General features: G+C 44.9%; 1 protein-coding gene across 3 annotated transcripts in view; it reads right to left on the bottom strand.

The window, feature by feature from the left end:
* Positions 1 to 16,534, bottom strand: part of LOC114880410 (puratrophin-1-like) — a 193,485-nt gene that overhangs the window by 127,744 nt on the left and 49,207 nt on the right. The window contains exon 1 of one of the 3 annotated variants that reach the window (XM_029196424.2): positions 12,936 to 13,004. The exons of the other annotated variants lie outside the window; for them this stretch is intronic. The gene's annotated coding sequence lies outside the window, so the exon portion shown is untranslated. Of the gene's footprint in view, positions 1 to 12,935; positions 13,005 to 16,534 lie in introns of those variants that run through there. 3 annotated transcript variants of the gene reach the window in all.

The following is a 16,534-nucleotide window of genomic DNA, read 5'->3' as shown; positions in this document are numbered from 1 at the left end:
ACGAATCATGTCAGACATTTCTAAGTAGAATACGTAGATTAGAAGCTCGAGAATTATAGAGTTGCGATAATTTTAATTGAAGAATCGTTCAAATTTTCAAATCTTTCGATTATCATGGGATCCAACGATGCAGTTCTATTCTCGAAGGAACACAGATATATGCAAGGCATTCAACGATCGACCCACGCGTGCGTGCATACGCGTCGAGACGCGTGACGATTCGGGGGCGCGTGCGTTCCGCAAATAAACGTGCCCACGCACGCACGGGAAAATACGGGATCTATAATAATCGCGTTGCCCTGGTCAGTGACACGGTACCTTGGCAAAACTCGCGGCAGATAAGAAGTTGTACGCGTCGACTGCGAATCTAGCTGACAAACGGTACAAAGTGAAATAATAGTTCATCGAACCCCGAGTGTATTTTTAAGTAGCAATATCGACTCGGAATTCGATACGGAGCAGCGAATTCCTAAACGATGAAACCATAAAGTCTTCGCGACGCTGACAAGAACGAGATTGGACGTTCCTTATCACGAGTACGCGACGCGGACCGAATTCATTAGCCGTAATTATTATGTAATCGACGTCGGTCAATGAAAGGCAGAACGGTGGCAACGGAAACGTCGGTCCCAAATCGATTTTCAACAAATCAAGTGGGCCCATCGGCGAACAGCAACAGTGAGGCCCTTAGTATGCGCATATTAAGCGCGGTGCAGCACACACGCCGCGTGTTTATCCTGCTCGCGCAATGACGCACACGCCCGTTATCGGAAATTTATTCCACTGCCTGGCTTGTCTCTCTTCCTCTGTCCGAGCTGCCGACTCGTCTCTCATCGGTCTACCTGCTCGCACGAGTTTCCCAATTAAATCTAACGTCGCTCCGAATGATTCCGAAGCGGGCAATCAGTGATACCCTGGAGTATTACGATGCACTTCGAATAATTTCTAAGATTTTCAAATTCGGCACGATTCTTCCTTTTTAAACACCCTGTTACGGCAACTTCCAACCTGCTCTATATTCGAGTAGCGTAAAATCTTTCATACCGTGTGTCTCGCACCGGAAAAGCAGTTACGCAAGTTTGGACGGGGCAGTTACGTGGGAGGATAAGATCGCGAGCACGAAGACGGAGGGCACATTTCGGTCGCGAACCGTGCGACGACCCACTCGTTTTTTGAAAATGCGCACCAAGTATAGAGATGGATCCAGCTTCCAGTATCGAGTTACAAAGGATACGTTGACCTCGAGAGTCGAGCAGAGGACTAGGAAGCGAGTTCGTTTCGACGAGGCTCGCGTTAATGAAGCATCTCGGTCGGTCGCGTGGGTGCGCTTAACGGGTCTCGGCGTAATGCAAATTCGCGCGTGAATCTCTTATACCGCGGTGCAGTTTATTATTCCCAGCTAAATTATGCTCGTCGACTACGTGCCGCGATGATTTATCACCGGCTAGAGCCGCTTCTTGGATAACGCCAGTTCGGTAGCGAGACGCTCGTGACTGAACACGTCTTCATATTGGCAGAAATTAGAAGTTATTTACCTCTTAGAAACATCATTTACCTCTTTCCCATACTCTATTAACATAGATCCTTTAGCTAATTATTAGCTCCCTTCTCTCGTGTAGCTTCCTCCAACACCGAATGTCAATATGTTAATCACCTATGCCCGCTCGCGTGATTAGAACAGTCGTATATGTAGTATCGCAATATCGCATCAAATTAGCAATTCATCAACGAGTCAAGGAATATAGGCATTCGGTATTTTCAATCTCAATACTCATCAATAAACCCCTGGAAATGTGTTCTTAACTATGTCAAGTAAGTTTCTATACAAAAAATATACATAAAACTTATTCGCGATCAGTCATAATAAATCCCAATCCCAAGTTTCTATAGGGAATCGTAACTACTAACCCAATAAATAAGGATCAGAGGGAGATCCGAAGATGCTGGCTCCTAATCCCAATGCCCCAGTCTCTATTTTTCCAAAGATTCCTGCATACACATTGGTACACGTAGTCCGCAACGAAAGGGTTAAGAGCATGTACCGTAATGAATGCGAGGTTTTTGTAATGCGTGTTCGTCGCACGAGCGTATTAGGAGGTTTGTACGCGAACGAGCAAGAGTGCAGCGAGCGGTGCATTGTTCTAGAAGCGCGCGGATGCATCGCGTGCAATAGCCCAGTTTGCAATACGAAACCATCTACGAGGCACGACTCGAGCCTCGAGACACGCAGAAACACACGAGGTACATAGGTCACTACATAATCCCGCTAGGTACCAGCAGTACATAAAGTAGGCCCTACGTGTGCGCGCGAGCACATTCGCGGCCTTATAAAGAGGAACACGAGGACTGTATCATATTCCGGCTCGTACAGTTATATGCATCGCTGACTCGGCTATCCGACTACAGAAAACGAACCACTTTCCTGAATTTCTATGCCTTTATACCCAGCTTTTACGAAGGGGTGGAACTTGCCCCGTGAATAAGTTACACGGGCTTATCGGTTCGAATTAATTACCATGGGATAATTGTACGATGACGCATAGATCCATCGTCTGTTGTACGATAAAAAGAATGAAACGATGTGGGAAATAATTCGAACCTACTAACGAACTTAATTGTGTGCACCGGTGTTAATTAAACGTGCCTCTGCGCGCTTTAATGCGATTGCAATCGTTCTCCAAGGTTGTTCTAACGATAATTAGCGGATCGTTTGCACCGACCGTGGCGCTTCGAAGGATTACAATTTGTCGATTCGTTCTTCGTTAATTTAACCTGATTAACCTGGGCAAATAGATTTCTATTATAGCCTTTGGATAAAATAATTTTTAACAAAAAATACAACCGACTTCGAAATGCACTAAAAAGTATGAAATAATTTCTACTTCATTTATACAAATACCCAACAGCTATTAATAAAACCTATTTACTCGTTAAATAGTATACTAAATACATTTCAACCTTTTCGGAGGCGGCGCAAAATTAAAAACTTTTCTTATACTAGAAAGATTCAAGCGTCGATAACCTATCAAATCATTATTGACAGCATTGTATATTCGGGTATTTTTAATTTTGCGCCGCCTCCGAAAAGGTTGAAATGTATTTAGTATACTATTTAACGAATAAATAGGTTTTATTAATAGCTGTTGGGTATTTGTATAAATGAAGTAGAAATTATTTCATACTTTTTAGTGCATTTCGAAGTCGGTTGTATTTTTTGTTAAAAATTATTTTATTTCACACTTTTTAGTGGAACGAGCAGTATTTGTAGGATGCCGTAAGGTGGTTTACCGTTCTTATTGGTTAATTGCAAAAACGATAGTTTTTAGTGATAACAAGTTCCATACAAATTATAACAATAGTTATTAACAATAACAAATTGCATAAATTTTTGCAAGTGAGATATCGCGGAAATGTGAAAGGTTTCATCGCAATCGGTTCATGCCTTGGAAAGTATACATGTATACAAGAAACAGTAGAGAATCGGCGACTGCATGCTGACTCATACACCGGTAAAGACACGTAGGCATACGTAGAATTCAATGTAGTAGTAACAATAGTTTTTTACGAATATCTCGGAAACTAAAGCTTTCCGTTAATTATGCATAATGAAAAAGTTGTTCAGAATCATTTCCCCGACAACATATTAAAAGTTCATTGAAATCGTCCAATTTTGACATTAAAAACTTCCTGTATTTTACAATAACAATGAAAAAATGAAAAATTTTTTTTCAATGGGACCAACCGGAAGACATACCCTACAAGATGTAAAAGGTTTCGTTCCGATTGGTACACTCATCTCGGAGTAATCGGTGAACACACACAAAAAAAAAAAAAAAAAAAAAAAAAAAAAAAAAAAAAAAACATACATACTGATCGAATTGAGTAACCTCCTCCTTTTCGAAGTCGGTTAAAAAGAGAATCAAACGACGCTGTCTTGGAACACACCGTATATACCAAACTCCACGTAACAAACAATAACACGTTGTCGAAGAAACCCTACAAGAATCCCACTGGCCGATTCCGAGTAAATTGTGACACTCGTTGTTCGCAGGAAACTAATAAGCGATCGCGATTCACTGGATGCAGCGAGTCTGTTGCAGCCACGCACAGAGTGCAGCCGGAACAATGCATAACGAGCATTGTCTCTCCGCTCCGCCCTGCAATTCCATTCCACGCTATATTGCCTCTATCTTTCACTCGGTTTTCTCGCCCGCATGCACGCCGACACGCAATCGCGATCGGTGGCCATAGGAAACGCGAAGGGGCAGTGAAAAAGAGAAAAGAAAAAAATTCAACCGGTAACACGGCCAACATGTGCGCTCAATTATCCGGCTGCTTAGCTACGTTTCCGACAATCGTGTCCACCTACAAATAACTGGCGGGAGAGAAAAGGGAAGAATAAAAATTCCACGGTACAAGACAGCGCAACCTGCGAGCTGGCCAAGCGACCGCTCGTCAATCCTTTCATTCACCAACTCCATTATCTGTCGTACACAGCTCGATGGACAATCAACCGATTGAATAAGTGGCGTGGCCGTGGCTTGTATATCGATCGTGTAATGGTTATTTGGCCGAAGCAGGCGATAATGTTGCCGTGATTCATTCGACGATCGGATTAAAGGTTATCGGTTATCTACGGCGCAGCGCGAAAAATTGTCGTCGAAAGGTGAGAGATCGCGTAACTCGGCTTCCTTTCGATGAATTATTGCTGATTCTTTTGATCGTTCCAAGTATCGGTACCGTCTAAATTTCTCAAACTCCTTCGGTTACCAAGAACAACGAGCTACAGTTAAGCTTTGATATATTTTCAAGGGAAACAACAATGAAAACTACGACACCGATAGAAAAGAACAAATCGATCGGCCTCGAATGTCTCACTGGCAAGTGTTACGAGTAAAATTAATAATGTTAACTGGGAACAGAACGAAACAAGCGATAAGAGCACTCGACGGCCCATTCATCGGCCCCTGAAAAAGCTTGTTTCGAGTTCCCGTACACGGGGTTCCGCCTGTTGCGCGATAAATCGATCGCGACAGGGCCGCAGTCGGCCGAACATGTGTACCCGGCTGTTTGTTGATCGTTCGACGTCCTCCTGCGCCTATGAATTACCCGTTCAATGATCCTCGAAAACGTCCAGGCCGAACCCTTTCCTCGCCGGTCGGCTCGTACACACCGCCCACTTTTCCCCATTCTCTCTCCCTCGATCGTTGTCTCATTCATGAGCCTGACCATTATTACCTGCTCTACGTGCAACCTCTAACGAGCAATAACTGACAAAGCTGGCATGCCAAGCTCACGGCGAGAGGTGCGTTCCGAACGGTGTCGTTAAACGTCGGCGCAAGCAGCGCGTATCGTGAGCGAATTAAAATCGAGCCGCGTGCCGTTTCCACCTAATTAATGGATCGTTCGTGAAATTGATCGGCCACGATCCAGAGGTAATAATGCTTCTTCTGGAAAGTGGCGCGGTTAAATGGCTTAGAAATTATTGTTCGCTCCTAGTGGTCCGAGCTTCGATGGAACGTATCATGGGGCTGGAAATTAATTAACCCTACCTGTGCGAGTCGCGTTTCTAGGCGATAAACGTTCCGCTCTTATCCTGATGCTTCTATCATCGAGCCTGGCAGCTTGGAAAAGGTGAAAGCGAGGAAATTACTATAGATTGTACGGTATTCGTGGAAAATACCACTTAAAGACTACCGCTCTACAGATTACCTTATCTATTGTGTCACCATAAGTCGTATGTCATATCTAATTCAACGATTTCTCTTGTTATCCACTCGAGAGATCTCACAATATTGATCTCGAAAGTGAAAGCAATGAATCAGAAATTCGAGATCTATCGAAAGATTGAATGGTACATATTGGGGGGAAACAAGAAGTTACGTATACGAACGCGAATAATTTCAGTGGTTACGGAGTGCACTGATCAGACAACGGGCGGTCTAGAACGGAAGAGGACGTGGCCTGATCATCGCGGTTCGTTACCACTCGTAAAACGCAAGAGAGCACGTGTTATCCTGCTTTGAAAGCTATTCTTTTTCTTCTGGTAAACGGTGAACCTTGATGATCGCGTAGACACAGTGGGCTGCACTGGGAAATGCACTTTATGCGTCTATAAAGCTACTATCGTTAATGAAATATCGGTGATATTAGGAATTATCTCCCCTTTACTATTTCTCCTTAATAATCCTTAATGATTAATTAGACACTACGTCAAATATGAAAATTTAAACGTAATGCAATAAAGAGGAAGTTGGTAACGCAGATTACTTTCTACGCTCCTCATTTGTTATTCAGTTCTAGAGCGATAGTGGTTGAAAAGGGAGAAGATTGAGTGCATCTTTAGATAAGAGTATATCGTTTCTAAGAATGCGTGTATCCTGAATGTGTAATATATGTATGTACTCATATTGATTACGTTGAAATTAATGAAAATTCTCGAAACCGATTGCAGCCTGTTCATTTGTATTACACGCAGTTATCACCGATTCAGAAGGTTTCTTGCATCGAAACCTGTTCGTCAAACATTCCTGTATACTGTAATTACAGAGCCGAGTGAATGGAACCGTTAATCGTAGCCAGTTTCTAATCAACGAGCATTAGCATTACTACCATTTGCCACGTGGCTACGGTTAATTAATTTTTCGTCAACCAATCGCCGCTTGATTCAATACCCTTACTTACATAATCCACTGAATGAAATTAATTGTAAGCAGCCTCGGCTTACCATCAATTAGAAACTTATTCACGTTGTACGTCATTCATTCGCGGTAATTGATTTTTCCTTATAAAACCATAGATCAATTTATCGTTTGAATCGTTGATGAATGAAATCGTAGAAGAACAGATCCAACTTGCTTACCCATCTAATAATCGTGTAAACAGGATTAATTGATTTCTTTTCCATTCGTGGAATCGCAGGTTCATTAAGCATCAATAGGATTACGTAACCGGGACTGAATGAAACTGTAAACCGTGGCTGACGTTGATCTCGATACAGAGGACAGGTAACGAGACGGTTATGAAAGCGCATTTATTACCAGGAGAATGCAAATGCTCGGTTCTCTCGGCACACGTGCTCCCTGCTATTTCGGATTAGTCTCGCTACGAAATGGAAAAGCGTTGAAAATGTCACCAACGAACGCGAATCAATTATCCTGAACGTTTGCCGGAGGAAAAATGTTGCAACCGGTCCACCGCCTAGGCAACTCTCTCCGATTCGTGTGCTCGCGTTTCAAAACGGTAACTAACACACTCGTTAATGAATTTTGTCGAGATTTTTCAGACGACTCTGCGTAAATTTAATTAAATCTCTAGATTAGCGAAAAAATGAAAACTGGAAATGAATCGATCGGACAATTTCGCCAATAGTGTCGATCAGACGGTGTCCGTTGTTCACGATTTCCATCGATCAGCTCGCGTTTACGATCTCGCGTCGATCGTGGACTAATCCTCGATCAGCCTCAGGGAGCCTTCCCCTTTTACCTTCGCTCGAAGCTTGCTATGCAACGTGACATGCAAATGCCGTGCGCCACGCTCGACTATCGCGTACCTGAGAACGCTTGATCCGCTTGCGAAATCTTCGACGACCGGCAGGCGGAGCGAGTCCGGGTCTCTGACCACCGTGTCGAGAAAACCTACGACCGTTGACCCACAATACACCTGGAGAGAGACCGGTGTGCGTGTTCGTGGATGTGCTCGCTTTGTTCGCGCGCGAAAGTCGCGTTACGTATTTCACGCGATCCAGACCAGACGAACCTTTCGTTTCCCTTTTCAATTTAACACCATCTGCACTTGCAGTTTCGAATATTCTAGCAATTAGACATACGTCAAAATTCATTTTTAATTGACACTATTGATGTATAACCGACACTCGTTTTCTTCGACAGAAAAAATAGTTTAAGCGATTTCAGATAACAGTTTCGTAAGAGCCACATATTTAAGACATTTAATTTGAAAATTTTCAAGAATAATTAAATAAAACACGAGTAATCACACGACACTTCCTCTTCCCCTTATCAGTTGTCGATTTGAAATCGATTGGCTCGTAGCAGGTTGTCCCGTATACACGAAAGACATTCGTTCGCGCAAAACCCGTCGCTGCTTTCTCTTCGATCTTCTAGCATCCTTGTTCTCTTCGAATCAGTTTGTTATCTGACCGCACGTCGATCTCCCCGCGAGTTATGCAGTAGATCACGGATTAATCGACGTCATAACAATATTTTTCTCCCCCCATCGTGTTCCGCTCCCTTTGCAGCGAGCACCTCGTTTGCGTTTTCGTATTTATCTGTCTTTTCGAGACAGCTCTCACAAAGCCTCTCTTTGTTCGATTATTAATTGTGACTCGTCACTGAGCACGCTTTTTAACGTCTCGCTTAAGGCGCCTCATTCCACGTTTCTCGTGGAAATTAATTCTACTGCCTCGCGCCTCCATCGTTAGAACGATGGAGTTACTCTTTTTGGCATCGTTGCAATTAGATTCATTCGGCCACTTGATGAACTTTAATCCACGGAGGGCGGACCTCAAAGAGAGCGGCAATTGCACAAATTGCACCAGCATGTAAACCCAGCTCGACGGATACTTCAGAGAAAACTTGAAGCAACCATGTTCCATCCCTTTCTTAAAAACTTATTCGAGAATGACACGGCAAGGATAGCAGAGTTTTTCGCGTCGTTGGTGGCCCCGTTGCTCTACGAGCCCACTCGAGATTGCGTTATTAATTAACGCGGTTCCGCGACAACGACCAAGCGATTCGTGTCGCTCGCCCACTCGTCCGAACGCCGCTAATTTGTCAATTCCGCGAACGAAGCTCGCGCTAAACATTCCACTTTGCTTTGTTTATCACCGCCACGATCACCATCGTCGCGAGGAATCTTGGAAAACCGAGCCAGCCTCGTTTCCTTTTCCAGATAATTGCACACATCGTTCACTGTGACGTCGCGTTTTTACCTGCCTCTCGATCGTGTTCGAGAAATCGCGACGCTAAGGGAAAACTCTCGAGGCAAACATGGTTTGGAAAAAAAAAAACAGAGAAAAAGAGCGTGTAATGTAATTTGCAGCGAGAACGAAGCAGACCCACTCGAGGTTTCGCTGATATATCGCGCAAACGGTGCACAACCCTCCTCGCCCCGTTTCAATTCGACCCTGTCTGCGAATTGCACTGGCGAATAATCGCGAATGAAATTTACATCGACGCGATACGGCTCGTTCCATTACGGCGATTGCTAACGCGCTCTCAGCTGGCAAGAAACATTCGATGATGAACAGATTTTTCTTCTCTTTTCTTTTCTTTTATGTGTAAATGAGAATCAAGAATAAGTGCAAATGCAGTCAACGAAGGATACGACAGTATCGATCTCTAATCGGAATCATCAAACTAAGAAATGCGTTCTATAATCCTGATACGCGATGGCAATCTGTCGGCGAGTATTATTACGAAGTATCTTGCTCGCGATTACGCGCAGGTTGCAACAACGTGCACCAAATTAGCATTAAACGCCCGAAGGAGCTTCTCTGAACGTTAACGTTGAGTCTGCATCGATTTCTTAGTCGGATGGAAAAATGAAAGAAGCCGAACGCGGATCACTGTAATTCTGAAAAACGGGAGTTTCCTTTCCGATGACGCGAGACACCGTTAGACGAGCGTTCCGTACGCGGAATGCGCGAGCGGATAATTCTTTCTTATTTCTGTGACTCATTGTACACGTGTCGTGCAAGAATCTCGCTCGCTTCCTGTGAAATCAGCATCAGAATTTTCACGCGATTACGTGTTCGAGCACGTTCAACAATGCCGCAACAGCTCGTTAGACCGATCGATTATCGGGTCGCGGTGTCCGCGTCGCGTCCTGATCGCGTCCAGATCGCGCGTGCACCTGGCGGCAATTATGATATACGAAGCAACTCCCTTTCTCGCAGCATGTCGGCCGAGCGGAGAATGCGGTCCCTGCATGCGATCAGCCTTTACGAAATCGGCAGTTTCGCGAGACCGCGCATCGCCCACGTATCGCTCGATTATGCGCCATTAAACGGCCCTCCTTCTCTTTCCTCTTTCGTAGCAAGCTGCCGTTTCAAAGCCTGGTCCTGTTCTGCCCGGCTCCCTCTCTACACCCTTGGCCACCCTCTGTGCTACCTGGCGAGCCGAGTGGGTTGCTTGGAATGCTGCTCGAGCATTATCCTCCTAATACCGAGCGAAACCGTCTTTATTAGCGGCGCCGTACACGCGAGTCTATTAAAAATCAGACTGCGCATCGCGATGGGCTGGAGATGCTTGAAATCGAGAGGATTCTTTGAATTGTTCACTTACCACGATAAACGAGGAAAACAGGAAAAATATAATCAAATGGACCACCGTCCTCGTTCGCACCAAAGATTCTTCTCGACGATGAAAAATATGGAAACGGGCATGCGGTACACGCCGCACGTGAAATCGCCGCGCACCTTCGTTACACGTGTGGGAATACGCCTTAAGGCCGAAGCGGCCGGTGTTGGTAGGCCGCAGGTACGCCCACGCCGTTAGATAATTCATATCATTGATATTACGAGGGCCTCGGGCCAATGCACCGGCAACTCGCTACGTCATTCGCCCATAAAGATCGGCCCGCGAGATTCGCGGCACGACGACTGGCTGCGACCGGTGCACCGATTCGCGCGTATACGCGTGTTCGCGCTTCGCGATGCCGCGTTCCGCTTCGCTCGACACTGACGTAGCTTCTCGACGGAAAAAACAGTCAGATATTTTCATTATTGAAATTAATTTATATTTATTTGAAACGATCCTTCAGCTTGTCTAAGAAACGATCTAATTAACAGTTCAAGTAAGAGTTGCGAGTTACGAAAACGAATCGGTCGGTCAAAGAAACGAAACTAGTTTCTCTCATCGGAGCATTGCGTACAAGAAAAGAGCAACATTGAACGCGACATCGTAGAAAACGAATAAATGAATGAATTGCTCGTACGGAATCCTCGTTACGCTTCGCCGACTAATTCGCGCCTCTTTCCGAGCCGCGTGTCGATAAATACTGAAAGAACATCCGCATAAATATTCATTCACTCCGCCCGACTATTCGCTTTCGTTCAATGTCTATCGGCTCGGTAAGTCATAGATTTAACTGACACGCATTCGTCGCGAAAAATACCACTATTAAGCGGTGTGTTAACTTCGGGACAAGTACGAAACAATCGTCAACAGTATCGACGAGAAAGCGATCGTGTCGCAACGAGACGGACGATCGTTGTCCAACGCGAGGGAACAAGAAACAACGGACAGTGAAGTCCGTCCGAAATTCTTCGATTCCTCGACAAATGGCGGACAAACTTTCGAAACGTCGCGACTATCGAACGGTGTAACAACGTTAGCCCATTTCGTGAAGCTTGTACGCGGACGATATACACGCCCAGCTAAACGATACGATAACGAGAACGGAGCTAAGGGGCCTCAAATCCACGATCGCCGGAGCGTGAGATCGAACGTCGAGTCCCCACGATCGGGACGCGATTAAACAGCCGATCGAGAGCGTTTTTCTCACGGCCCGAAGGTTTATTGGTCGCCAATGGCAAATCCGCCTCGCGATAAGCTCGCTCTAATTTCGGTAGTCGCTTCCTCGACGAACCTCCAACAAACTGACCCCTAACAACCGGCCACTCGAACACGCGAATCCGCTTCTGTACCGCACGATTTCGTGCCCAAGATGAAGTTAACCAGATATCAGAGACACTTGAGTTTACTTCGGACTTTGATGATCATGCTGCATTCGTATCGTAAACTACCTCATGAAGCAATTTCATTTTTCATTCAAACTACCAATATGTATTCGGTTTACACGATATCGAGTTAGAAACAGAAAGTCGGGTTTCTACCAAAAACAAACGGAATCGACGTCGCGAAACACTGTTTGATAAAAGAGAAGCGAAACAAACGGACACCTGTCAGGCCCCTGTCAACGCGTGTTAATGAAACGAGCTAGATTTTCTACCTGGATCTCAAAGAAATAAAAAGAAAACAAGAGCGCAAAAAGGACACGATCGAATAAAAATGAAGACACGCGAGGTTCATACATGGCGACACATTTTTTCGCGCGTTGCGACCGCTGTCGTCAAGATAAACGCGATTATGCCAAATAGCGGGCTGCCAAACTCGTTTCGACCGGCCACCGTAAACGCCGTGAATGGAAATGAGATTCGGACGAGTATAGGACTGTCCTTCTCCAGTCCACGGTTGCGTAATTATTTCGCCTTCCACCTTTCCCGATTCACGGTACAGCGACGAGCAAAGGTAACGACGAGCAGAGGCTAGCAACGAGCGTGACTTTTAATTAATGGCGCCTGGAAATAAACGTGTCGCAAGGCCGATTTACGGGCCGGCAGCCCGTTGTAACGCGCGCGATTTATGGTAGCGTTACACCGTTTCCTGATGATATTTAATACCGTTCGGAGAGAAGAGTGGCTGCAAAATGCTTCGATGCCGTCCTTTTCGGAGTCAGAGGACTATAGATATTGTCCCTTCCGTAGAAGTGTGTTTACATCGGCGGATTGCACGGTACTGATAGAAATTTTCGACGGCTACGAGTTTGAGTAATAGAACCAGTTTCCATGATAACAACAGACGATATACTAAATGTCTTAATACTCCTCAACTAACATCATTATAATTTGCCTTATTAAATACAGCTTGTTTCCGGAAATAATAAGAGATTGCTTTGTTACGACAAAATCGAAAAGGATTTCAGAGAGCTAGAAAGCGATCGATCGCAATCGTCGCGAAAGTAGAACGAACAATACGCCTGAAAGTCGAAGAAAACTAGAAACGATATCCGTTAACCACGCCAGACGTATAATCGTCAAAGTTATTTCCTGCCCTGATGAGTTACGGCACGAAGGGTCTTATCGACCGTGTAATCGTATGCACGGTATGAAAGTTACTTGACAAAATTCTTACCTTACAAAAGTAGAATAATCCCAAAAGACGGTGGAAAGGTCCGAAAGAGTATCTCCAAGCACTGGCCACTTAAATCACGATCGACGATCCAAGTTCTCTTTCACCACGTTCCATAAGAGCACTTGTCACGACGATTCGATAGAGTTCGCAACACGTCAACTCAACCGACTCCGAAAAATATCACCAAAGACTCGTATCGCTAAGCCAACCAAAACTAGGATCCTGATTACGATATATGAAAGGGAAGTATCGATCTTCTCCTAGATCCTGTCATCTCTGGAAAACGCGATGCACGCTGAGCGTGTCCGACCCGGAGGACATCGTCCGACGACGGGTTCGTGGAGCTAGGGTTAACGAATACGGAGCACGGCCGCGATCGACGACCTCCTTCGAGAAACTGACCTACGGCGAATCGGTTGCCTTTCTGGTAGTTTCATTCACCGGTGACGGGACTGAATGGACCACACACGGCCCAATGAAAAATCCTCTCCTCCTCTCGAAAGACCTTGGTACCACGTCACTTCACTTTGCTCTCTCCTTTTTAACCATCGTCGCATCGAGTGTACAGAAAATCCTCGGCCACTCCGAAGGAGCGAACACGCTCACCCTTCCGATGCAATGGTTCATCGAATCGTCCTCTATCGGGATCTATTCGCGCGTTGATAGAAACACTATTTCAAGGATTTTCAAAACACAAATGGCAAAAGGCGCGAACACGTGTTTGGCTGGGTGGCTAACAGCGAGTAGTGTCCTGCGAAAGGAGTCGTCTACACGCTACGAGGCGCTCGATCGGATCGTAACTGCGGCCACGACGGCAATGCCCCCGCGTCGACCGCTTAAGCGCCGCCGACGCGCTTCGACTCTGCCTCTGCTATCCCCCCCACCATCGATACCCCTCCTCCCCACCATTCGCACTTTTCCGACCGTTCCACGCACATCGCTTCCACTCGGTTCTACCAATGCGTACACTGTACACCCTCTGTGCACCCATACACCCATCCTACGAAAATACACTTTTACGATGGTACACCAAGGGATAATTGGGAAATCGTGTTTTCATTTTAAAGTAGATCATTCAGTTGACTGAAAGATCATAGAACGCTCGAACAAAATAATATATAAAAAACAACGCTATTCTTGTTTCAAATATTTTAACGATTTCCCCTTAAAATTCCCCATAGAGGGTGAGAAACAAGTGTGCCGACGAAGGGTTCATAACGTAAAGTTTCACAAACGACCGGTTTTAATAAAATTTGACCGTGCAGTCTAGAAAGTAGAGAATGTTTAATAATACCGTGAAGGGAAAATGTTGTTACATAGCCAGGGGATGTCTGAATGAAAAATCACCGTCTGCTGCCATGCAGAGGGTAGTAACCTCCATTCACCCCGTCGGTTGAAGCTTCTCTCCACGAGACCAGCCCCGCCCTTACGAAACTCACCGGATACCAACAACCTTTCGAAATTCCCTGAACCGCATGGATAATGGAAACGGGGAGAGTCTCCATTATTCGACGGATTCTATCCCTCCCTGGGTACAAAAGACAATGGTACAAGCTTGCTGTCGTCTAAACACACCGGTGGCTTGTACCGGGTCAAATTGAATCGTATGTATAATATGCTGCTGAATGTTCTGAATATCAATAAACGATCGATGTTTACAATGTTCTCGAATTTTGTAAACCTCTGATGGAACGCGCTTGCCATAAGGTAAACAATTCAACAGACTTGACTTAGAAATTGAACATAGGAAGTTCTTTGACTTGACCGAGCTATTTTCTACGCGGTAGTCCTTTCAGGTGGTCGAGAGCCGCGATCGAGCTCGGAAACACACGGATCGGTGCTACTTTGTGCTAGGTTGTACCTTGCCTGACCTAGCCGTGGCCCGGCACACGGCACGAACATGGAAAAATATGTAAATATCGGGACTCATCCATTATCCAGCACGAAGAGAGAAACCAGAGGAAGAAGGGAGCTCGCGCACGTGACTCCAAACAGGAAGGTACAACGACCCGCGATACTCTTCCCTCGCTGTTTTAGCAAAGCTAACACGTTTATCGATTACACTGGAATTTAGATTTCTTCCGATTCGTTTAATCCATACGTCGACGTTCCAAAAATCATAGCCTACAATGAATTTGAAGCAAGTATCGTCACGAAGATTGGAATTTTTTCGAATCGATATCGTGATTTTTCGACAAAGTTAATCACGCTTGATCCGGAAGGGATTTTTAAATCGTTTGTCCCTTCTGCCACGCCTAGCTCGTGAATAAACGTTCTCGTTTCAGTCACGATAGGGCAAAGCAAAGGTGGTTTTACCGATCGTAAATTTATACGAGTTTTCAAAGGGACTCGGTGCTACGATACTCCTCGCCGCGTAAACATAAGGATACCTCGAAGCAAGTTTCCTGGTGGAATTACAACGGAGTAGGATGGGAGAACGGTGTAATGACGTTTGTTCGGGGAATCACACGTCTTTGAAAAGCGAAAGAATAAAGAATTACACGCTAGACGAGACTATAATGTAGCGTCATTGCGGCAGATGCCCTTTCCTCTTGTGCAACTTTTACGTGTTAACGTATCGAGAACGAGTAATCGTGAAAATACTATCCTATCGTTGCCCCTTCGACAGAACATAGTATTACTCGCTTGGTTAGAAATTGAAGAATCAATGTATTCTCATGGGAAACGGTGATTTTTCTTAACACCCTGAATGAAGGAAACTTTTAGCGAGTAGCTACAATGTTTAACCGATCGTTTAACTTAATTGATGTAAGTAGTTTGCTCGAAGCAAATTGCCAAGCAATTTTGCAACTCATTTGCAACGTCATAGATAATGGCCCGACGATGAGTGTGTATGCTTGCTTGCAATTAAATCATTAGCCAAAGGATAGTTATTAATAGCTGTGTATAAGTAAGTTTATTCGGTAAGCGAATTATGTCGCCTATCCAAAAGTTAAAAATCAGATAACCAGGACAACGCTGATACCTATCTTGAGAGTAAGAAAGTCTAAGTGTGACCCACAGATTTGAACCGCTTAAGAGCACGTCAGAAATGAAATTCACTTTTACTATCCTGTCACACGGTTCAAATTTTTCCTATGTATGTACATACTTGTACGATAAACATGGGTGGAACGTTGTCTTCCGCGATCAATCTCATTCGTCTTTCCTTTCACTCGGCTACTTAATCTCCACGCTCTTCACTTTCAGTCTCGACTCGTTAGATTGAAAACCGCACGACTTATCCCAGCTAAAAGCTGTCCAAACTAACTGGCTGATATCTAAAAAGACTTTAATATTCCGCACGTTCCACGGTAGAAGAAAAAAGCGAATCTTAAGAAGCGAATCATTCGATTTCTCCGCAATCAACGGCGCTTGTGTGCTTAACCCTTGCAAGTTAGCGAACGAGTTGAAAGAATTGTTGAAGAAACGTATAACCGGATATGTACCTGGTTACGCGGATAAAGGTTAAAAGGTGAGAAAATCCGCTTCGTAGCTTGAATTCGCTCAAAGTGAAACCGCCCAGCCGTCGAAGAAGCGTAGGCAGCCGGCAGCGCAGCTATCCCATGGCGCGGCGAATTTAATTTATAATCGAGGGA

This window comes from Osmia bicornis, chromosome 5 (genome assembly GCF_907164935.1).
Source record: "Osmia bicornis bicornis chromosome 5, iOsmBic2.1, whole genome shotgun sequence".
In the NCBI taxonomy this organism is placed as follows: domain Eukaryota; kingdom Metazoa; phylum Arthropoda; class Insecta; order Hymenoptera; family Megachilidae; genus Osmia; species Osmia bicornis.
The sequence above is the reverse complement of the archived record's forward strand: the minus strand, read 5'-3'. Positions and strand labels throughout refer to the sequence as shown.